This window comes from Carcharodon carcharias, chromosome 14 (assembly GCF_017639515.1).
Source record: "Carcharodon carcharias isolate sCarCar2 chromosome 14, sCarCar2.pri, whole genome shotgun sequence".
Taxonomy (NCBI): domain Eukaryota; kingdom Metazoa; phylum Chordata; class Chondrichthyes; order Lamniformes; family Lamnidae; genus Carcharodon; species Carcharodon carcharias.
Window position 1 is genome coordinate 113,213,361 of NC_054480.1, and position 25,267 is coordinate 113,238,627.

The window sequence follows — 25,267 nt, forward strand, 5'->3', positions numbered from 1 at the left end:
AATCTGGGACAATTCCGCCCACGGTCTTGGTAATAATGTGAGCACTGGAGAGGTTTATTAATCTAAAATGACTAGGTCAGTGAAGAGTGACTATACATAAGGTAGTGGAAATCTAGCTAATTAACAAGCTTCGATCAAGACTAAATTAATAGTATGCTGAATCTTACCAACTAAATTTGAAAACTAAGCCTCATAAAAGCCTCATGTGGAGTGGTGCTTCATCCTGGAACTGGCAGCAGATACAGATCAACAGGTTAAAAAAAATCAATGGTTTGTATAGTTTCTTATGGACACCTTTTGTTTAGCCGGAGTCTGAAGAAGAGAAATGAAACTGATTTGCATTTGCAGCAGATGTAGAAAAAGCCCACTCTCACCCCGAACTGTTAGTGATTTGTACAAAATACATGTTGTAAGGACAGGAACATGACTTAAATGGTGACCATCTTGGATTGTAGAACCTTAGCTCCCTTTCAAAATGGTTGCCGATGAAGAGAGCAACATTTTAATATTCGTGACTGGGGAGAAAGTAACTCAACATAAAAGAGATGTTCAATGTCAAGCACCACCTTCTTGATTTTATTTTTCAAATGTGAGCCCACTTTTACAAAAAAAATGAAGCACCCTCCTGGTTCACTGGCCATTGAGTTACTGATCCATTTAGTCTAGGAGGGTCTGTGGTTCAATGATGAATTAGCTCATCTCAGTGAGGTTGGCAGTTAGGACACAATTAGCCTTAGCACGTCTGAGCTACAGAAAGCAAAATTTATCCATGCTTCCTATCTTTGATTACTCTCTGGAGGGTGGAGGGCTGTCTATTATTGAGGACAGAAATTGATGAACCATCAATCCTCCTTATTCAGATAGGTTATTACTTTCCTGCATCACATGTAGGAAATGGCCATTTGGACAAGGTAGTGGAAAGTCGGCAAAACCTTATGGAACCTCTACCCCAGCAAGAGGCTTCAGGAGAGAAAGTGAGGAAATGAGAGTGAATATTTGGGAAGTAGCTCCTTCATTGCAACACTTTGGGTGTGGTATAAGAAGGGTTAACAATATTCTGTGCACTGGAAGAGCTCAGCATTTCCCTTGCACGCCAACAATACTGAATGTCATTCCTTGTAACTAATTTATGCAGATTGTTGGGCAATGCAACTGAGACAATCTATTCCATTACAGATTCATTTATTACTGGAATTACTGCACAGCGCACGCCTGGTATTTCTGCTTCTGATTGCTTTTCCCTATAGAGACTCGCTGTTCTAAAAAACATTGGACAGTGTGACTTTTCTTCTCTGAGAGGGGGGAGGGTGAATTTCCTTGGGGAGCAGGGGTTCTGTTACTCCGTACAGCAAATTTGGCAGAAATCTGGTTTACACATGGAAATAGCGCATCTGTTGGAATGACAGGAATGGGGCAGAGAGAATCCCACAGAAATTTACTACCAGATCTCGAACCGAGCCCAGGCTGAGGAAATGAAAGTTTTTTCTGCCACAACCTGGAATTTTTTTCAATATATTCCTGCATGGGTAGGGCTGTTGCCAACACCTAATTGCTACAACAGAGTGGTTTGTTAGGTCAGTTATACATTGCTGTGGGTCTGGAATCAGAGGCACGCCAGACAGCATAAGGACAGCTAGTGAACCAGCTGGGTTTTAATAACAATCTTTCATGGTCACCATTACTGAGACTAGCTTTCAATTCCAGATTTTCTTTCATTAATTAATTGGATTTATTAATTTAGTTTAAATTCCATGAGTTGCCATGATGGGATTCAAACCTCAGTACCCAGAGTGTTGCCTGAGACTCAAGATTACTAGCCTAACAACGTTACAACTACACCACCTCTTAATTCACACACACAAAACTACTCCCTAATTTGAAACAAATACAGGTTGAATAGTAAGGGGATGTTACTCTGCTATTTTCATCCTGAGTCTGTTCAGAACTCCAGCTAATGGAAGTCAGTCTTAGGGAACCAACCATTTTGAATGCGTGATGTCATTCACGGATACAGTGATGGTCTGATGAATAAGAAGCTCTCTGCAGCTCACCTTCACCCTCCAGAGAGAAGATTCCTTGTCCTCATGCATTTCACATCACTTAACCCTGCACAGCGAAACGATCTTTCTGCATATCTTCAATAATTTTATAACTAATAGACAGAAGTGTTCAAGGAAAAAGGGAAAACAAAATCATTTTTTTAACATCCAACTTATTTTTGCAGCAGCAATCAACTGTTTAATAATGAAATGCGAGAGACTGCTGGTCGGTTGCCACTCCTAAGAATTATCCCAGAGACCAACCGAACATACAGGGTAATGATGGAGTCACAGTGTAAGCATGGGATGTCAGGTCTCCCGCATTTCCCTAAGGGCTCGCCAGTCTCGCCACCAAATTACTGATGAGAAACCAAGAGAACCGCCTTCCCCCCACTGCCGGCCACCTGGAATTTTGGACCTAGAGTTATTAGATATGAAAATACATGAAGGAAATTTTCTCAAGTGGATTTGTTTTGAGGCCAGTGATCTGCAACTTCCTGACACCAGTTCCAATTGCAGAAATTCTGGGATATTTTCCAATTGTTTCTGCATTATTAGAGTTACCAGTAGTGATAGTGGATGCATAGGTAAGTTACATTGATATTAATACCAGTAGAGAAAGTGGATATGTTTGTAAAGCATCAGTAAGTTACAGGATATCAGAACCCATTTTCTTCTAATCAATTTTCTCCCATGCTCATCTGAATGTCTTAGCTGTCCCTTGGATATAGTTCTGCAGATACCTAGATCTCATTCCAAGTTGCCATCCTTCATATATAGCCAATGAGATTCAGAAAACTATTCAACCATGCTCACACTCAGGCTGATCCTGAGTTAATCCTCTAGACTTTCCAGTCAATGGATTGGGAACGCTGGAGTTGAGGCCAATTATTGTGCTCCAGCTGAGATCAGCAAAATTGACAGAGATCAGGAATTAAACCTAGAACCTCCCAGTTGTGTACCTATCAGAACCGCATGGAGTGGCACCTGTATCCACCAGACCAAGGGACCTGTCAGGATACAGTTAATAAAATCAGAACTTACATCAAACTATGATTGATTGTAGGTGGGAATTCTCACTTGGCTCCATCAAATACTTTTCTGCCCTGAAGGGAGATTATAAACACTACTCAATATTTGTTGTGTCATTAGAGTTGACATTGAAAAGACAGAGAATGTTAATGATTGATTGTTGGCCTTTAAAGGAGAAGATAGCTACATTATAAGGATAGTTGCAATCATAAATAAGTAATTACCCATTCAGCTTCTGTATAACAATAAATAATTGCCTCATATTTTAGCTTTGTTGGAATGTTCATTTACGAGGCTGTTCAATGGAAATCTGCAAGAAGTAAAATTTGCATTTATATGTAGTGTCCTATCATGCCCTCAAGACTTCCCAATAAATTACTTTACATTGCAGTCACTTTTTAACATAAGTAAACCTAGGTACAGAACAGAGGGTGACATCACCCAGGATAATCCCTTCAGACTGGCCTGCTGGTGTTTGTCCCTGTTTTCAAGCCTCTAAAACATAAGACATATGAACAGGGCTTGGGTCACGGCTGATCCTTTGCCTCAATACCGTCTTCCTGCACTATGTCCATATCCCTTAAATCCCTCCATTTCTGAAATTGTGTTGATTTTTGTCTTGAATGTACTCAACAACTGAGCATCAACATTCTGGGTTAGAGAATTCCAAAGATCCACAACCCTTTGAATGAAGAAATTTCTCCTCATCTCAGTTTTATTCTGAGACTGCAACCCCTAGTTTAGACTGTCCAGCCAGGGAAATACCCTGCAAGCATCTATCAGTTGAGCCCTTTAAGAATGTTATACGTTTCAATGAGAACACTTCTCATTCTTCTAAATTCAAGGAAATGTAGGTGCAGTCTACTCAATCTCTCCTTATTGGACACTGATGAGTTCAACAGTGACATTTGAGGGGAGATGGTGGTGTAGTGATAATGTCACTGGACTAGTAATCCAGAGGCCCAGGCTAATGCCCAGGGAACATGGCACAAGTCCCCTGTCTCAGGGACATGGGTTCAAATCCTACCAGAGCAGCTGCTGGAATTGAAATTCAATGAGTAAAATCTGGAATATAAAGCTAGTCTCAGATTGTCGTAAAAACCTATCTGATTCACTAATGTACATTAGTGAAGGAAATCTGCCATCCTTACCTGGTCTGGCCTACATGTGCTGCCAGACCCACATTTCGATGACAAAGGCAATCTCAGCCCTGTCGACCCTGCAAAGTCCTCCTTACTAACATCTGGGGGCTAGTGCCAAAATTGGGAGAGCTGCCTCACAGGCTAGCCACATCTTCATGGAATCATACCTGACAGATAACATCCCAGACACCACCATCACCATTCCTGAGTATGTCCTGTCTCACCGGCAGGACAGACCCAGCAGAGGTGGCGGCACAGTGGGAGTCAATATCGATTTTGGACCCCATCAATTCAAACATGGGCAAGGAAGCGTCCTGCTGATTATCACGTATCACCCTCCCTCAGCAGATCAATCAGTTGGAGGAAGCACTGAGGGTGGCAAGGGAGCAGAATGTACTCTGGGTGGGGGACTTCAATGTCACTCAGTAGCACCACTACAGACTGAGCTGGCTGAGTCCTAAATGACATAGCTGCTAGATTGGGTCTGCGGCAGGTGGTGAGGGAACCAACAAGAGGGAAAAACATGCTTGACCTCATCCTCACCAATCTGCCTGCTGCAGATGCATCTGTCCTTGACAGTATCGGTAGGAGTGACCACTGCACAGTCGTTGTGGAGATGAAATCCCACCTTCACAGTGAGCATACCCTCCATCGTTTTGTGTGGCACTACCACTGTGCTAAATGGGATAGATTTCGAACAGATCTAGCAACTCAAAACTGGGCATCTATGAGGCTCTGTGGACCATCAGCAGCAGAATTATAATTGAATACAATCTGTAACCTCATGGAAATCCCCCACTCAACCATTACCATCAAGTCAGGGGATCAACCATGGTTCAATGAAGAGTGCAGGAGGGCATGCCAGGAGCAGCACCAGGCTTACCTAAAAATGAGATGTCAACCTAGTGAAGCTATAACACAGGACTACTTGAATGTCAAACAGCATAAGCAGCAAGTGATAGATAGAGCTAAGCAATCCCACAGCCAATTGATCAGATTTAAGCTCTGCAGTCCTGGCAGATCCAGTAGTGAATGGTGGTGGACAATTAAACACCTCACTGGAGGAGGAGCCGCCACAAATATCCCCGTCCTCAATGATGGAGGAGCCAAGCACAGCAGTGCAAAAGACAAGGCTGAAGCACTCGCAACAATCTTCAGCCAAAAATGCCAAGTGGATGATCCATCTCGGCCTGTTCTGGAGGTCCCCAGCATCAAAAATGCCAGCCTTCAGCCAATTCAATTCACTCCTCGTGGTATCAGGAAATGGCTGAAGGCACTGGATACTGCAAAGGCTAAGGACCCTGGCAATATTCCAATAATAGTACTGAAGACTTGTTCTCCAGAACTTGCCGCACCCTTAGACAAGCTGTTCCAATATATCTACAACACTGGCATCTACCCGGCTATGTGGAAAATTGCCCAGGTATGTCCTGTACACAAAAAGTAAGACAAATCCGACCCAGCCAAATACTGCCCCATCAGTCTCCCCTCAATCATCAGTAAAGCAATGGAAGGGGTCATCAGCAGTGCTGTCAAGCGGCACTTGCTTAGCAATAACTGATCACTGACGACCAGTTTGGGTTCCAGCAGGACCACTCAGTTCCTGGCCTCATTTACAGCCTTGGTTCAAACATGAACAAAAGAGCTGAACTCCCAAGGTGAGGTGAGATTGACTACTCTTGACATCAAGGTAATATTTGACCAAATGTGGCATCAAGGAGCCCTAGTAAAACTGGAGTTAATGGGAATCAGGGGAAAAACTCTCCACTGGTTGGAGTCATGCCGAGCATAAAGGAAGATGATTGTGGTTGTTGGAAGTCATTCATCTCAGCTCCAGGGCATCACTGCAGGAGTTCCTCAGGGTGGTGTCCTAGGCCCAACCATCTTCAGCTCCTTCATCAATGATCTTCCTTCCATCATAAGGTCAGAAGTGGGATGTTCACTGATCATTGCACAATGTTCAACACCATTCGGATGCTTGGATGGGTGCAGCTCCCACAACACTCAAGAAGCTTTACACCATCCAGGACAAAGCAGCCGCTTGATTAGTACCACATCCATAAACATTCACTCCCTCCACCACCAACGCACAGTAGCAGCAAAGTGTTCCATCTACAAGATGCAACGCAGGAATTCAAGGCTCCTTCAACAGCACCTTCCAAACCCACGACCACTATCATCTAAAAGGACAAGGGCAGCAGATAGATGGGAACACCACCACCTGCAAGTTCCCCTCCAAGTCACTCACCATCCTGACTTGGAAATATATCGCCTTTCCTTCACTGTCGCTGGGTCAAAACCCTGCAACTGCCTTCCCAATGGCACTGTGGGTGTACTTCTACCACATGGACTGCAGCAGTTCAAGAAGGAAGCTCACTACCAGCTTCGCAAGGGCAACTAGGGATGGTCAATAAATGTTGGCCCAGCCAGCGAACCCCACATCCCGTGAATGATTTTTTTAAAAATAATAAATAAATAAATTAGAGATGGGTAACAAATGCTGGCCTATCCAGCAATGCCCATATCCTATGTGGATCCCAGGAATAAATTTTTAAAAACAGACTAAAGCCACAGATCCCTGCTCTGTACTTAGTCAGCCGATAGCATCCTGCACAACAGTTATTGTCCCTACTGTTAGCATTAGCACTCATGACCTATGGAGAGGAAAAAATTCTACTCCTCATCTCAACCTGCAATTCTCATTTAATGGTGTTACATCACATTGCAAAGGACATACGGCACTGCAATGGACCATTCAGCCCAACCAGTCCATGTTGGTGCTTGTGCTCCACTCGAGTCTCCTCCCGTCTTTCTATATCTAAATCTACCACCATACCCATCTAATCCCTTCTCCTTAATATGCTTGTCTAGCTTCTCCTTAAATGCATCTATACTATTGGCTTCAATCACTCCCTGTGGTAGTGAGTTCCACATACCCACTGTTCCATGCGCAAAGAAGTTTCTTCTGAATTCCTTATTGGATTTCTTGGTTATATGATGATCTCCAGTTATGCTTTGTCCCACAAATGGAAACATTCTCTCCATATACATTCCATCAAACCTTTCATAGTTTTAAAGACTACCATTAGGTCCCTCCACAGCCTTCTTTAATATTGATGAGGAAAGTTGTGAGCTCAATATTGACTCTACTGACACTCACAGTGCAGCCTCGCATACAAAGAATGGCTACTTGGGTGAGAGGCCAGAGGAATACTGGGAACTGTAGATCTGTACACTTGCAAATATTTGCAGGGAAAAAGATTTATGTTGTTCACCTTGTCACTCATTCAGAAGGTTTCAAAGTGCTTCACAACCGATGAATCCATTTACACAGGGCACATCCCATAAACAACAAGGGGGAGTGGGGGGTGATTGGCTAGTTAATGGACAGGAATTTCCTCAAATTGCTGCCACTCCAGCACTGGAAGCAGAGTAGAAACTGTTGCAAGATTTTGTGCATAGTTCAGTAGGTCTCATGAAGAAGAGATAGTGTGAGCATTGTCGGGGGTGTGAGGGGGCAAGCATTGTCAGGGTGTGAGGGATGGGATGAATTTTGAGTCATGTATAGTTTAACAGTAAGAGTTTATTAATTCCTTGTAGCTGTATACACATGTACAGTAGAAGGTCTAAGCTAGGAGTTGCCTCTACACATGTCTCTGTCATGTTCAAGACTGCCCTCTAGACTCAGATCATGCATTCCTTTACATCACATTGTGGGCGATACAAACTCAGTCCCACATTAACGACAGACCCTTATACTACAGAAACTATGAGGCTCTGCTGTACTTCTGGCAAAGCTACACTGAAAGTGCAGGAACAAGTTCAAGAAAATTCTAGGCCCATTTGCTTTTGGTGGCATCGATTAGCCAGGATTCAAGGAGAATTTCTTATTGTGGAGGGAAGCGAATTGGTGGGGAGATTATAATTTCCAGCATGTTTTGGATGTCTCCATTTCAAATAAATTGCTGCAGTGTGCAGAATGTTCAGCTAGAATGTGCATGTGCATACTAATCCAATATTGATTTAACCAAAGTCACATTTTCTTATAAAATTTAATAGGATACCTGATGCTGGTTTTCTCCATAAAAATTTAACTCCTGGAACAGAGACAGGTCCAAAACTCTGCAATTTGTCAGGATAGGGCTGGTTTTTATAGCTCTGAGTTACATGACAAGGTATAATAGTCCTGAAAACGTTAATTTCAGCCCTCCATACTTGAGTATCATGTCACTAGAATAATCTAATCAAGAGCCTTTTTTGCTGTTGAATTTGATATTTAACTACTATGATGAGCTTTGAAAGAGCAGTTCAAGTGCTTCGACAAAGGAATCTAATTGTGCCTTGGCTAAATTGAATTTCCAAGTGCACCGGGTGAGGGGTTATATATTGCACTCAGCTCCTATAGGCCGGACATGCTGCAGCAAAGGACCACATTAGCTTAAACCAGCCAGATATGTTTACATTGTTTTCTGTGTTTTCCTTGATGCTGCCACTCTCATGGGGATTCATGCAGCAGCAGTGCATTATAAGGCTGGAATTACAGCATTCAGCCACAATGTCATCACACACTTCCTGTTATCTTCAAAGAGACTGCATGGGGCAACGTCATGATGTCACAAAAATTAGAGAATGGTGGGATCACACCACAGATCAGGCTGCATTTTTATGATAAGAACAGAGGAGTTAATAGTCCATATCTTCCAGTTGGTAGCAGAGCGTGGTGCCCGCCACTGACTGTGATTTAAACTGCTCACTTACCATTTTACGCTACCTTGCAGGCCCGGCTCCAGCAGGGATCCAGCGATGAAATGAATTGGGAGGCCAAGTGGCGGCTGTAATTCCAGCAAGGCCATGCCTCATTTTTTCGTCATGAACTGGAGACACAGCCCTTAAGGTCTGTCTTCAGTTCATTGACTTACATTGTTTTAAATGGAGCTCCCAACACTGCACAAATTCCCCCCGACAAAGTTTACCCCCTCCTCATCCAACAATGCTCAACCCATCTGTCACCCCCGACAGTGTTCATCCACTTCGGTGCCCAACATCATTCAACTCATCACCCTCAATAATGCTCATGTCTGAAAATACTTACCCTGAGACCCTGACAATGCTCACTCCTCTCACACCCCTGACTATGTTCACCTCCACTCCTCACCCCCAACAAAATTCACTCCATCCCTCACACCCTGACAATGCTCACTCTCTCACACCTCTGACAATACTTAAACTCTCCCCTCACCCCAACAAAATTCATCCCCTCCCTTACCCCCTGACAATGCTCACCCCCTCCATTACCCTCCTGAAAATGCTCACCCCCTGTCTTCACACCAAGCATTGGTCACCTACCCACCCCTCCCATGGACCCTTCAGGCTCGCTCTCTCTCACTCACACCAAACAATGCTCATTCCCACTCCCCGCATAGCCCCAACAATGCTGACACTCCCGACTCAGCTGAACGGGAGCCAGGAATTCCAGGTGGCGAGGCTGAACATTGTAATGAGGGAGTGAACAATGTCAGGTTGGGGGCCTCAATTTTTTTCAGAGGAAATCAATTTTCCTCGCATTTCCTACCTTGCCATCATTTTCCTCTGACCTTTTTGCAGGTCACGAATGCCTAGTGTGCAAAACACCTGCCTCCTACCCCCCAGATGTTAGGTTCCCCATTTTAAATGAGGGACAAAAATCAGATATCCTCCTGCACACCATTTTCATCTGGTGGAGTGGGGTTTTGGGAGTCCATTAAAAACACGCCGGGTTTGAAAGCTCGTTTAGGAAATGGAAAGCCCGCTAAGGAGTTGGGAACATTCTGAAAGGTGAGTGTAAAATGTTCTTGCACCTTCAGATGTCACTTTTAGATGATGCATTGTAATGCAGATGTGTTTTCAATGCAGTGATTCATCATAGGGATCTGTCTTTTAAAAATAAGTTGACCCTTACATTGAAGCTATTATTAAAGAAGCCATAGCAGGGCACTTGGATAAGTTCAAGGTTATCAGGTAGAGTCAACATGGTTTTGTGAAAGGGAAATCATGTTTAATCAACTTATTGGAGCTCATTGAGGAAATAACCTGTGCTGTGTATAAAGGGGAACCAGTGGATGTACTGTACTTAGATTTCTAGAAAGCATTTGAAGAAGTGCCTCCTCAAAGGTTATAGCTGAAAATAAAAGCTCATGGTACAGGGAGTAAAATATTGGCATGGATGGAAGATTGGCTGGCTAACAGGAAGCAGAGAGTAGGCATAAATGGGTCTTTTTCAGGTTGGCAAAATGTAACAAGTGGTGTGCCACAGGGATCAGTGCTGGGACCTCAACTGTTTGCAATTTATAAATGATTTGGATGAAGGGATGGATGGGATGGTTGCCAAATTTGCAGATGACATAAAGATACGTAGGAAAGTAAGTTGTGAAGAGGACATAAGGAGGCTACAAAAAGATATGAATAGGTTAAGTGAATGGGCAAAGCCCAGGCAAATGGAGTATAATACGGGAAAATGTGAAATTGTCCATTTTGGCAGGAAGAATAAAAGAGAAGCATATTATTTAAAGGGTGAGAAATTGCAGAGCTCTGAGATGCAGATGGATTTGGATGTCTTAGTGCATGAATCACAAAAGGCAAGTATGCAGGTACAACAGGTAATTAGGAAAGCTAATAGAATATTATAATTTATTATGTGAGAAATTGAATGCAAAAGTAGGGAGATTATGTTTCAGTTCTACAGAGCATTAGTGAGACCACATCCAGGGTACTGTGTACAGTATTGGTCACCTTATTTAAGGAAGGATATAAATGCGTTGGAAACAATTCAGAGAAGGTTTACCAGGCTAGTACCTGGAATAGGCGGGTTGTCTTATGAGGAAAGGTTGGACAAGCTAGGTTTGTATCCACTGGAGTTTAGAAGAGTAAAAGGCAGTTTGAATGCAACATATAAGATCCTGAGGGGTCTTGACAGGGTGGATGTGAAGAGGATGTTTCCTATTGTGGGAGAATCTAGAATTAGGGATCACTGTTTAAAAATAAGGGATTGCACATTTAAAACAGAGATGAGGCGATTTTTTTTCTCTTAGAGGGCTGAGAGTGTTTGGAACTCTCTTCCTGAAAAGGTAGTGGAAGCAGAGTCCTTGAATATTTTTTAAGGCAGAGGTGGATAGATTCTTGATAAAGCAAAGGGGTGATAGGTTATTAGGGGTAGGTGGGGTGCAGATTTAAGGTTACTATCAGATCATCCATGATCTTATTAAATAGTGAAACAAGCTTGAGGGGCCGAATGGCTTACTCCTGCACCTTGTTCATATGTTCATATGACCAGTTTTGTGTATTAGTTCAATGCATTACTAGCTCAGTGCTTTTCAAATGGAGAAAGTACCAGAATTCAGTGGAAAATGTTAAATGTGTCCTGTCATGTTTTGTGCTCTGATTTGGACTGGCAGATGTGGCTGTTTACAAAAGAACCTGCTTCTGAAAATAGAAAGAAATGCTCTGCATCTGCCCCCTTCCCCCTGCCACCTGCACCCCCCACCCCCCATGGAAGCTTTTATTATGACAGCTGCTCTATTATGAATGCTTGGCTGGCTTTCAAAAGTTTCAGCTCTGCAGGTGGTCTTAGATCTATTGAAAAACTTTTACATGTCTCTAACAGAACTTGTCTTTGATGTGGTTTCTTGTTTGTTACAAACTGTCATGAAACTATCATATTTTTCATAATATTATTTTGGTTTATTGTAAATGAGGTTTATGAGTATGAATGTGTATGGTTCTGTCTTCATGATTAAATTGAATTGGAGTCAGATAGACTGCAAGTTTGAAATTATCAAAAAAGTTAGTATAAAAGGCATTTGAAATGCTAATGAGTAAACATGGATGAGGGCAGCATATAGGGCATGAAGAAAGTTTGCATTTTTAGATAAGGGAAGGGGTTGCTAATATTTCAAAGGGATGATAAGTTGTTTATAACTAACAAGCTAAGCAAGGCCTAGCAGTATGTTGATTTTTCCCAAAGGTACTGACCATATTTGCAACATGAAATATTTTTATATTATGGGAAAAATAAATTTCCAAAGATATATAGAACAATGGAATTTACAGATTAAAGAGAGAGAATCATATATAAAGAAGGATGGAAGCCTATGTTGGGGGGGGGGCATGTAATATCAAAAAGGACCATGTAAAACAGCCTTGGGAAAAAGCGTCCAGCCAATTTTTGCAGAAGTCTGCTGTGTCCGGTAACCAAAGTTGGAGAACTGCCTTTGGAATTCCACTGTCGAGTGGGTGATGTGGTAAACTTGCTGGATTGCCTATCTAAATTTAAAATTTATTTTGGACTGTTGCCTTAAAGAGGGTGTATAGTTGGGAGTCAGGTTCATAGGAATTTTGGGGTTTGTTATATCATTAAGTAACTGTAATCTTATGTATGTGTTTGAAACCTTTTCTTTTGTTAATAAATGTTTTAATTTAATTTTGGAATCTCAAAGGATGTCAGTGGACTCATTACTTCTGAATTCAGTGCACAAATCTTCTCGTAATAAATGCAAATTGCAAAACCGTTGCGATAGCGTGCCAAGTTTTCCATATGGATTTGGTCTGCCTGGCACACAGCACCTGCCACGTCATAACAGGATTGGGTGCTCTTTGAGGATTTTTTGAAATTCCTTGATTGGTTTGGAGTTGGTGAATCATAAGGCTATGAGTAGAAGAAGAATATTAAACTCAAGAGTTGGTGTGAGGGATTTTAAAGTGGTGAGACTGCAAAAATGGCTTTTCTGGGAGAAGAAGACATAACTCTGATTGGGATACAAAAAGTATCAGAGGTTAAGTTACCAGAATTGGTGGATAAGTTGCAATTGCATAGGGGCAAAGAAATCAGACATAATTGAAGTAATAACACAGCATTTGAAATTGGAAGGGATACCTGAAACTAGTGAGTCACAGCTGGAGGTAGTGAGACTTCAGTTACAAATGAAGAAGCTTGAACTTGACAAGCAAAGGAACTGGAGAAACTTTAATTGGAAGAAAAAGAAAAAAGAAAATAGATAGAATTGGAATTGAAAAGGCGAGAGGTAGGGGAAAGAAAAAGGAATAAGAAAGGCATCTCAAAGGCAGGAGAGAGAAAAAAAACAAAAAAGGGAATATCAGCTTAAAAAGCTGGAAGTTAAAAAAGAGATCTCAGAGGCTGGAGGAGGTTCTGAGAATGAAACAACCACTTTTAATCTAAAACCCTGTAGGGAGATGTTTAAATTTGTGCAGGCACTTCCAAAGCTTGAGGAAGGGGAGGTAGAGGCATTATTTATTTCATTTTAGAAGATAGCTAAGCAGATGAAATGGCCACAAGAAATCTTGACATTGCTTTTGCAGTCTAGGGTGGTAGGTAGAGTTCATATGGTTTATACTTCACTATAGAATAGGTATCGATGGATTATGATGCAGTTAAAAAAGGCTATTTTGAGTGCGTATCAGCTGGTTCCTGAGGCGTACAGTCAGATGTTTAGGAATATAAGGAAACAGCCTGGTCAAACTTATATTGAGTTTGAGAGAGTAAAGCAAAGTAGTTTTGACCTGTGGATATGTGCATTAAAGGTAGAGACAACATATGTTGCTCTTAGAGAAGTAATTCTTTTGGAAGAATTTAAAGATTCAATTCTTTCAGTAGTGAGAGCCCGTGGAGGAACAGAGGGTTAAAATGGTAAGACAAGCAGCAGAGATAGCTGATGATTGACTTAATTCATAGATCTAAACCTTTTTTGTCACCCTTTTTAATCCGAGAATGATAGAAAGTGGGAAGGTGAAAGGAGGTAGGTAGTCAGGGAAGAGAAGGAGCAGTTCATGAAATTCTCAGGAAGTTTCTCTTCAGACCAAAAAGCAAGGTGCTGAGGGTAGAGGTGACACTCGAAAATTGAGGTGTTTTCATTGTAATAACGTTGGGCACACAAAGTCAATGAGTTGGGGGTTACAAGGAAAATCTGCTACAGTAATTGGAATGCAGAAAAGTTCTGGAAGTAAGAGTACTGTGGGTTTTGAGATTCAGGCACAGGAAATGCCATTGGTTTGTGTACAGTGGAAGCAGGAAAAATCAGTGATAGGTAAAGAAATGGGAATGCGTTCACAACTTACCCAAGAAATGTTTTAAAAATTTTTGTATGTTGAAGCAAGTCTTTCCATGTGTACAGGGTGGAGCAGGTAAAGATATTAAACTTTAAGAGACACAAGGGCTAGTCAATCCTTAATGTTAAAGGATAGTGATATTTGTTGTTCGGAGGGAATATTGGATGAAAAAGTGATAATAAGTGGAATTTATGGAGATGTTAAACCTATTCCATTAAGGAAGGTAAAATTAAAGAGTAAGTGGAAAACAGGTGAGGTGATTGTTGCAGTAGTGAAAAAATTGCCCATTGCTGGGGTTCAATTTATTTTAGGTAATGATGTAGCTGGGTCACAGATGTTGGTGATGCCAATGGTGGTTGAGCAGCCTGTGGAGCTGCATTCAACAAAGGTGTTGTGGAAAGAACATCCTGAATTGTTTCCAGGTTGTGCAATGATCAGATCACAAACTCAAAGGTTAAAACAGGAAGAGGAGGAATTTAAAAGGCAGGGAAACGATGCTGATATTCAATTAGCTGATACTATCTTTGATCAGATTGTTCAGGGAGAGCGAATGGAAGAGAATGAAGCTGAAGTGTTTAGCTCAAGGAAACTGGTCAAGTTACAGCAGAAGGATCCACAAATAAAGCAGTTATATCAGACAGCTTATTCATAAACAGAAACAGAATATATTCCAAAATGTTATTACCTTAAAGGTAACATGTTAATGAGGAAGTGGAGACCATCTCGTGTTTAAGCAGATAAGAAATGGATGGTAGTGCATCAAATAGTTATACCATCTGGGTTTAGAAATGATATATTGAGAGTAGTTCTTGAAATTCCAATAGGGACACATTTAGGAATTAGGAGGACTCAGGTGAAAATACAAAAAACATTTCTGTTGGCTTAGATTGCATAAAGATGTAATCAAATTCTGTAGAACATATCATACATGTCAGGTGACAGGAAAACCTCAAGCAGTGATTAAACTAGCACCATTAACTCTGATTCAAGCATTTAAGGAACCTTTTAGCAGGGTCCCTCCCTAAGACTAAAAGTGGAAATCAGGATTTGCTGACAATAGTGGATGTGCCTACAAGATTTCTGGAAGTGATACCTATATGAAATATTACAGCAAGGAGAATTCTAGAGGAATTCACTAAATTATTTACAAGATATGGATCACCGAAAGAAATACAATTGGATCAAGGTTCAAAATTCACGTCGCAGCTGTTTAAGGAAGTGGTGAGTAGCTTGAGGATAAAGCAAGTTAAGTCATCAGCTTATCATCCTTAATCACAAGGGGCTTTGGAAAGATGGTGTCAAACTTTAAAAGCTATGATGATGATTTATAGTCAAGACTATCTGCAGGTTTGGGATCCGTGAATTCCATTCTTGTTATTTGCCCTTAGGGAAGCTCCTAATGAATCAATAGGATTTAATCCTTTTGAATTTGTCTATGGTCATGAGGTAAGGGGACCACTGAAGTTGATTCAGGAGAAATTTATGGATCAGAATTCAGAAACTACTTTCTTGGATTATGTGACAAACTTTAGAGAACGATTGAACAGAGCACGTTGAGTTAGCTAAAGAGCATTTAAAGATATCACAGCAGGTGATGAAAGTGAAAGCAGATAAGTGATCCACAGCTTGTAGGTTTGTTGCTGTTAATTTTATTACCAGTATTGTGTGAACCATTAAAGGCAAAGTTTAGTGGACCTTGCAGAATTGAAAAGAAACTGAGTGAAGTAAATTATTTAGTAAATACCCCAGATAGAAGAAAGAAGCAGAGAGTGGGTCATGTAAACTTGCTTAAAAATTACTTTGACAGGGAAGATGACCAAAAGGAGGTATTAGTGGTGGTAGTTAAAAAGAAAGAGGTGGAAATTAAGGGTTCTGAAATTGATTTTCCTCTAATCAAATTGGATAATGAGGCAGTGCTTAAAAATGTAAATATGATATTGAGTTACCTTCCAGACCAGTGGAAAAGCTATTGCAGTCACACAAAACTATTTGTGGGAATAAGCTGGGGAGGACAAATTTAGCTACACATGATGTAGATGTGGGTGGTTCAGTTTCATTATGGCAACATCCTTATAGATTAAATCCAGCAAAATTATCACAAATACAGAAATAAATTGAATTCATGCTTTAAAAGGATATCATTGAGTCTAGTTGCAGTAACTGGAGTTCACCTATTGTGATGGTACCAAAACCGGATGGATCACAAAGACTGTGTGTGGATTATCGAAAGCTAAATGCAGTGACAAAAGTGGATTCATATCCTATACCACAGCTGGAAGATTGCATTGTGAAAGTGGGAAATTCACAGTTTATCACAAAGATTGACTTGCTGAGAGGATATTAGCAAGTACCGTTATTGGAGAAAGCAAAGGAGATATCTGCTTTTGTAATGCCAGATGGACTATATCAGTTTAAAGTTATGCCATTTGGTATGAAAAGTGCACCAGCAACATTTCAAAGACTGACAAACAAAGGGTTGAGCAATTGTGCTGTTTATACTGACAACTTGAGAGTTTTCAGTCAAACATGGGAGTAGCATTTACAACATCTGAAAGAACAGTTTTATCAAAAGCAAGAAACTAATTTGGTGGTGAACTTGGCTAAGAGTGAGTTGGCAAAAGTGCAAGTTACATATCTAGGTAATACCATTGGACCTGGTAAAGTGGCTCCGAGAGATGTGAAAGTAAAAGCCATCATGAGTTTCCCCATGCTTGTGATAAAATGACAGGTTTTGAGATTTCTGGGCATGAGTGGATTTTACTGGAAGTTTATACCAAAACTTAGCAGTGTGGTTGCTCCATTGACTGAGCTATTAAAGAAGAACAAGAAGTTTCAATGGACACTGGAGTGTCAGAAGTCATTTGACAATTTAAAAACTCTATTAACTATGACACCAGTTTTGGCAGTACCTAATTATGCTCAGCAACTTAAGTTGGCAGTTGACACAAGTGATGTAGGTATTGGTGCTGTATTGTTACAAGAGTTAAAACTGGAGTTAAGAAACCGACCGGATATTTTTCATGAAGACTGAATGTACATCAGGGAAGATATTCAACCATCAAAAAGGAGGCTCTGGGTTTGGTGATATAGTTGCAGCATTTCAAGATTTATGTTGCAAGCAATTCATCAGAAACAAATGTTTATACAGACCACAATCCTTTGAAATTTCTGGACAAAATTTCGACACCAAAGTGCAAGACTGTGCAGATGGAGTTTATTACTGCAACCGTTTAATTTACAGATTATACATGCAGTTAGATAAGAAAATCTAATTGCAGATGCATTGTCGAGAGGTTAAAGCTCAAAGGGAATTGGACATTTAAAACCTGGACACTGGACTGAAATGACCTCTGTTGAAACAAAAGATTTGTATATATTGTTATGTTAATGCATGCACCTGGCAATGTAATAGTTTGGGCATATAGATAAGTATAGTAAGTAATGTAAAATGGGTTGAGAAAATGAAGCTGTCTTTCAAAATTTTGACGATTCATTTTTCCATAGGACGGTGTCATAAAACTATCATATTTTTCAAGATACTATTGTAGTTTATTGAAAAGTAGGTTTATGAGTGTTAGTGTATATGGTTCTGTCTGTGTGGTTTAAAGGAATTGGAGTCAGATAGACTGCAAGATTGGAATTATAAAAAGAAGTTAGGCATTTGAAATGCTAATGAGTAAATATAGACAAGGGCAGCTTGTAGGGTGCGAAGGAAATTTCCACTTTTAGATAAGTGAATGGGGTTATTTGAGTTTCAAAGGGATGATAGGATGTTTACAACTAACAAGATAAGCAAGGCCAAGCAGTATGTTAATTTTCCCCAAAAATACTGACCTTATTTGCAACATGAAAGATTTTATATTATAGGAAAAATAAATTTCCAAAGACATATAGAGCAATGGAATTTACAGATTAAAGAGAGAGAAACATATAGAAAGAAGAATGGAAGGTTATGTTGGGGGGCAATGTAAGATCTAAAAGAGCCATGTAAAACAGCCTTGGGGAAAACTCCAGCCACTTTTGCAGAAGCCTGCCGTGTCCAGTAACCAAAGTGGAGGAAGCCTTTGGAAATCCACTGTCAAGTGGGTGCTATGGTAAACTTGTTGTATTGCCTATCTAAATTTAAAATCTATTTTGGTCTGTTGCCTTAAAGAGGGTGTAGAGTTGGGAGTCAGGTTAATTAGAAATTTTGGGGTTTGTTATAGTATTAAGTAACTGTAATCTTATGTATGGGCTGGAAATCTTTTCTTTTTTTAATAAATGCTTTAATTTAATTTTTACAATCTCTAAAAATGTTAGTGGACTCATTACTTCTGAATTCTGTGCACAAATATTCTTGTAATAAATACAAATTGCAGAACTGTTCTGATAGTGTGGCCAAGTTTCTCTTGTGGATTTGGTCTGCCTGGCACACATCACCTGTGGCATTATAACAAAGCCTGATAGGCACATAAAGGATTACAAGTTTTCTTCCCCCTTGGGTTTTTTTTTGTGCATGATAGTGTGTTTGTATTCAGTGTTTCCTTAGATTTTTAGAGTTTTAATGTTTTTGCAATGATTTTAAAATAATTCCCATTGCTATTGCATGGTCCATGAGGAATGTACACAGTGCATATTGGGTGAATGGTTATGGAGGATACAAGGGGGGGCATAAAGATGCCATGGAGTGGTATGGGTGACCTGGGGGGGCATGGGGGATACATGGGGAGCATAGAGGGGCATGGGCTGGAATGTGGAGTCGGTGGGGGTATGAAGGAGGTGAGGGTTGAGATTTAGGTGGTTTGTAAACAATGTTGGGAGCTTGGCTGCTCTGTTGGAGAACTGAGGTGGGCCATTCTAAACAACCCACCTCAAACCCCCACATTCCTCATGCACTCCATCATAGCTTGCAAACTGCACTGTGAATCCGACCCCTGTGTGAAAGGACAAAACTGGCATGTGAAGCCACACATGGGTCGGGTGTGTAGTTTGCAAGCCATGAAAGTGCGCAGGTTGGATTTTCCTGATTCCAGGCGAAGATTCGGCCCCAGGTCACCCATCCTGTATCACCAGCACTTCCTGCTGGAGAGAAGATGAAGTGCATAGCTAGAGACTCAAGTTATGAAAATCAATATTAAGGGCAAAAGCCTGTAAAGAGCCAAATAGAAAAATCACTTCATTAGAACAATGTGGGAACCTAAAGACTGAAAGCTCAGGATGACAGTGTAGTAAAAAAAATGTACTGGTAAGCAACAGGGAGCTCACAGTTACATCTACAACCAAGGCAGAGGTGTTTGGCAAAGTGAGCGCCTAAATTGTGTTTGGTCCGCAATGTAGATGTGATGTGCACTATACTAATGCAGGCCCATTTTGGATCCATACTAGAGGAGTAAGAGATGAAAAGCAGCACTCAGGTTGACCAAACACAATTTAGGTGCTCACATTGCCAAAACACCTCTGCCTTGGTTGTAGATGTAACTGTGAGCTCCCTGTTGCTGACCAGTACAATCCAGTCACTGTCTCCATGGAGTGGTAGGTGACCTGAGGGGGCCTGGGGGATGCATGGGGAGCATAGAGGGGCAAAGGCTGGCATGTGGAGTGGGTGGAGGGATGAAGGAGGTGGGTTTTTCAATGATGTCGTAATGGATTGCCTTGCCTGAGAGTGTCAGCAATTTTCAGGAGTGTCTGGGACAGGATTCAGGCCTGGACACTAGAGTGGGCCCTGTTTATGCCCTAAACACAATGTCCTAAATGCCAAATTCATCCTGGAATCTCTAGAAGAGAAGGCAATGGGAGAAGTGAGGATTCCAGTGATGAAACTGTTGCACAGGTCCTACCTCCTGGTTTTGTTGCCAAGTTTGCGACAGAGAGAACATTTGCCCTGCCTCCTTCAGGAACTCACTCCAGATGCTTTTCCAGGCAGACAGCCAGCCATTATGGGAGCTGCCACATTTTACAACCCACCAGGCCTCTTCCATTTTCTCTTCTACAACCAGCTTCGTTCACCCTAAGGCGCCACAGAAATTCATCATGATTCATACATGAAGGATGGTCCTTTAGATAAGGTCGTGACCACCCATCTAATCTTGAGCCAGAATGATGAGATAAAGACTGGCAGCAACTTAGTGAGGAAAGAAACAGAGAATGCTTTAGCTGCAACAGGTGGGTAATAAACTTTATAAGGTTCAAACACAGACATAGGGCTGAATCATCCCAGATTTGTACAAAGTGCTGTAGTGGGCAGGAAAAAGGACGTTTTACCCACCAGCAGCAATGGCGGCTTTTTGCACCATTTTGTCCCATTCCCGGTGTGTCCTGCCTCATTAATGATGCATTCCCGGGAAACACACCAGGTCACTAGCGGGACAGCCTCTGATTTGCATGCCCCGCCGCCACATCAGGCCTTCAGTAAACCAGGCACCATATTTAAAGCTGCCCCTGCACAGAACTAGCACTATTCAAGGGATAGGAAGCTGCTGGGAACTGATGGCTGCCCAAAGGAAGAAACATGCCACCCCCAAATTTAGCTACGCCTCCCTCGAGTGCCTACTGGATGCAATGGAGGCCCGCCGCCAAATCCTCTACACCCACTCTGGGCAGAGACCAGTAAGCAAGGTCACCAATCCAGCATAGGAGGCAGTGGCAATGGTGGTCAGTGCCAACGATCTGAAAAGAGGACAGCCACCCAGTGCCGAGAGGATGAATGATCGCCTCCATTCCGCTAGGGTAAGGCAACCACCTCATCGCTCTCAACTCACAAAATTCACAAGCCCGTCACACATCCACAGAGATATCACACCTCAAAGGACAACAGCACTAGCTCTCACACATACCCTCATATCTCCATCAGGCTCATATCCCCCGGAGCTCATGTCCTCATCCCATCCTTGGTCGCTCACCACACAAACAGTCCATGCAGTGCCATGTGTCCTGCTCGCACTCTCTCCATCTGTTTTCATGCAGGTGAAGTCATTCACAACAGCAAGGAGAGATTCCTGACCGTGGGTGCAGTGGCCCACATTAGGCCCTTCACTCACTTTGAGGAGTGTGCCATCTCACTGACTGGTGAGGACATGAACCGTGCCTGTGGCAACAGTGAGGTCGGCGGTGAACACCCACCTGAGGATCCTGCAACACATCACCCCTCTCTCAACGCGAATGTGAGTGCTCTCTCTCCTGCTTTTGACTCTGCTGACATGCACTAATTATCTCTACTTTGGTCCACAGGGAGCTCTGCCAAATGACCGACACCCTCAGCCAGCTAGTCCCTCAGCCCCATCCAGGTCCTCACCTCCAGCCAAGAAGACACCTCCTCTATTGAAGAACTGGAAATAAGCAACCCGGAAGATCTGTCACAGCGCTTACCCACACCCTCCACCAACGCAGAGACACACACCTCGGTGAGACCTAAATGTAGAGCAGGCTCAGCTTCACAATCTGGTTGTCACCACACAGACACATGCCCACAGCAGGAGGAGGCAGGTTCAGCCGAGCTCCCCGACACTTGGGGGATTGCTCGGGAAGAGACATCTGTGAGGCGCAAGTCAGATGACGAGCCTCTGGGCTTGGCCTTCCAACTCATTGAGGAGATTCAGCAGAAGGTGGAGGAAAATCATACAGAGCTTTTGGGAGCCCTCAACAGGGTGGTACACAAGTCAGAGGAGTGTGCCTGCCTGCTCTCTGATGAAGTGGTTCCCATTTGTGCATTCATTGAGGTCTCCATGGCAAGGGTGGCAGATGCTATGGAGAACCTTGTCCAGCAGAACGTAGAGATGTGTCCAGACCTGACTCCAACGCAGTAGTCATGGGTGAGTTCCTGCAGTGGCAACACAAGACAGAAAGGGGGCAACTTGATGTCCCTCTAGGTTCTCCTTCCCCTCATGGAATCAGGCCGGGGTACTCAGGCAACCGAAGGGAGGAGGAGCGGCAACTGGACACACCTGAGTCATCCACTCTGGAATTTCAGAGGCTGCCCCTCCCTCCGATTCCCTTTGCTTGTGACCCCCTCAACCTCATCCTCTGTCACCACAGAGGGAACAGCTGGCCCACAGGAGGACAGCCAAAGCAAGCCTCAAGGCCCCAGTTCTGCAGAGGACCCAAGCTGAAGTCATCAGAGGCACAGGCTGTCTCTACCCCTCCTGCAGATGTCAGGGCAGCACCTTGAAGAAATTGTAGGCCTAGAAAAGTTAAGAATTTCTGATCACAAGTGGTTGCATGGATGAACACATTTTGTCACTTTATAATCTGAAAATATATTCACTTTCACTGAGTAATGTATAATGGTGTCATTCATTGACAGGCTTCGTCTCCCCCTTCACCCCACCCAGCCCCACGCCCCTACTAGCAGTTCAGCTGCATGCAGCCAGACAAGAAGTGATTCTGGAGGGAGAGGTGTGTGTGTGTGGCAGGGCCTTTTGGAGCCTCGTACAAGCATTTCCCACACACACGAATCCTTCCTGTATCACACTCAACTCAATGTCCCAAGCATTTTCAATGCTGCCTGCTGGGATTCTCTTTCAGTTGTTCATCTGAGCCGACCTGCATCTCCACCCACCCATTGCTACACTTCATGCAGCACCTGTGCCCGCGCAACGCGAGACTCCTCTCACTTTCAATTTCAAAAACATGGTCATAGTAAGATTTTTTCTCAGATCCCCCATCTTCTCCCCTCCACCAGTTATCCATATATCCATGTCCTTTTCCCCTTCACCGTTGACCCCCCCTGGCATCACCTTCCACCTCCCCACTGTCACCTACCAACCAGAACCCTTTTCTTTCCAGAATGTCCAGGTGAATGTGCACATTCCCTATCTCCTGGAGAGTCCCACCCCCATCCACATTCAACTCCCCGACATCCTCCCTCCCACCCCCAGGGTCCGTGTGTACCTCTGAGTGCTCACCAACCACTCTCGCCATCCCTTCAGCTATTACCTCCACACCCTCACCCTCCCACCCTTCCAACTCACTCTTCCCCCTCTCATACTGACCATTCCCTCCTACCAGACCCGCCCTCAGTTCGCTCCCTAGGAGGCAGTCATTGACCCCACAGACCCCTCCCTTGCATGTTCACTTAGACATCCCCACCCCCTTACTCTATCCTCCATCCTTACTTCCTCCTCAACCTTTACTCCCTCCTCCCTCCAATCTTCTTCCCCCTCTGAACTCCTTCCCTTAACCTTCCTCTGCCCTTACACCTACCTCCTCAGTTGCTGCATTCTCCCATATTACATGCCCCTCGCTCTCAGCTCCCTCCACCCCCAACCAACCTCACACCCCCAACATCTTCATTCCCCCCTCCCATCCTCATGGCCCCAACACCTTCACTGAGCTCCTCCCAACCTCACCCCCCAAAACGCCTTCCTCTCCCACTCGCAGCTGGACCTTCCACTTCCCACCTTCGCCAATCACCCATGGCAGCCCATGGCTGAGACCGTGATGTCCGGAAGCAAACCCCAGACATCAACGGAGAACCTCCACCTTCCGTGAGCTGCTTTGCAGTGGAGACATGTCCATGAAGATCCAACCAGCATGCAATGCACATGTTCCTCCAGGGTCCAGTAACTGCAGGGTTCCAGCATCTTCTGCTTCTCAGGTGTCCACGATGTGAGCAAGGCCCTAACGGGAAGTCCCAGCTTCTGCAGGTCACACTTGTCAAGCCATGTTCTGGGCTGACGTGTTTTCCCACTGACTTTGGCCATAAAATTGACATGGGGGGAAGATTCCAGCGAGCAAGCAAGATGATGAGATGCAAACGCACTGAAATTATGTTCCTGACGTCCGGCAGTGGGAAAGGTGGCCATTGACAGGTGGAGCGGACGGTCACAAACTGCTTTCATGATGGTGTGGAGCCGTTTTTTGGGCTTGCCGTGTTGTCCATTCACGCCCGCCATGATGGCCGACACCAACAGTGGTAGAAAGTCCTGACCCTAGTCTGACATAGCACTTGATTACATGACAGTATCTGGGGTTCTGCAACTTGCCTGGCTGCGTTAGATTCTTTTTGGCAGACTCAGTTCATTAACCATGCCTACACCATAAATACTCAGGAGAGTATCATTCAGTTGCTATATCTGAGAACCGAATTGAGTGGGCGGGGGGGAGAGAACACTAAAACCAATTAACTAGTGTATCAATGTCTCCATGAAACATAAAATAATAAGAGCTGGTTTGTGTAAGTCAAATGCATTGGATGTTTAAATTAAAAAAAGTGTTTTAACTAATCAAGTATGCCAGTTGCTAGGTTACTGTTACTCTTAGTTTTACAGCAGGACATTCAATGTTCTTTACGTTGTGAGCTCTGTCATGAAAACTCCAGAAGAATAAATAGAATTAAAGAGCTGTTTACTCCAAACATCCAAGGTAGGATGCCTTATGATAATAAAGGAGTGGAGACACCGCCAAGGCTTATCTCCTACGATTCATCCGACATCATCACATACACTTCATTGTTGGAGGGCTCACCAAGACTGGATATCTTACCTGCCTATAGTTTAGGACTCTTCACCTTTAAGGACCACTTGGGAATATTTCAGAAAGAAATTACAAATAGTATTCCTCTTTCTCTAGACTCATATATCTATGCCCCCTGGAATTCTCTGTCCGTGACCCCATAACACTTGATCCGTGACCCCTTTAACCCTCTATCCATGATCCCAGCAATCTTCAATTCGTGGCCCCAGTAATCTTTGATCCGTGACCTCAGTAACCTCGATCCATGACCCCTGTAAGCCTTGACCCATGACTCCTGTAATCCTCATGCCATGCCTCCTGTAACCCTCTATCTGTGATCCCTGTAATCCTCAATCTGTGACCCCTGTAACCTTCAATCTGTGACTCATGTAATCCTCAAGCTGTGCCCCCTCTGCCTTCTGGCTCATTGCTTCCTGTTCTGGGTGAGCAAAGGAAAGCAGACAGGTAAATAATCCCCACAAGAGCAGAGGCTGAGAATTCTGCCCCTTCACTTCCCCTCTCCTCACC

General features: G+C 43.1%; 1 long non-coding RNA gene across 1 annotated transcript in view; it reads right to left on the reverse strand.

Moving 5' to 3' along the window:
- Window positions 1–2,081: 2,081 nt before the first annotated feature.
- LOC121286868 overlaps window positions 2,082–25,267 on the reverse strand; it is a 52,274-nt gene continuing 29,088 nt past the window's right edge. Inside the window, exons 2-3 of the long non-coding RNA XR_005945093.1 lie at window positions 3,084–3,145; window positions 2,082–2,152 (exon numbers count right to left, since the gene is read on the reverse strand). This is a non-coding gene — a long non-coding RNA (uncharacterized LOC121286868). The remainder of the gene's footprint in view (window positions 2,153–3,083; window positions 3,146–25,267) is intronic.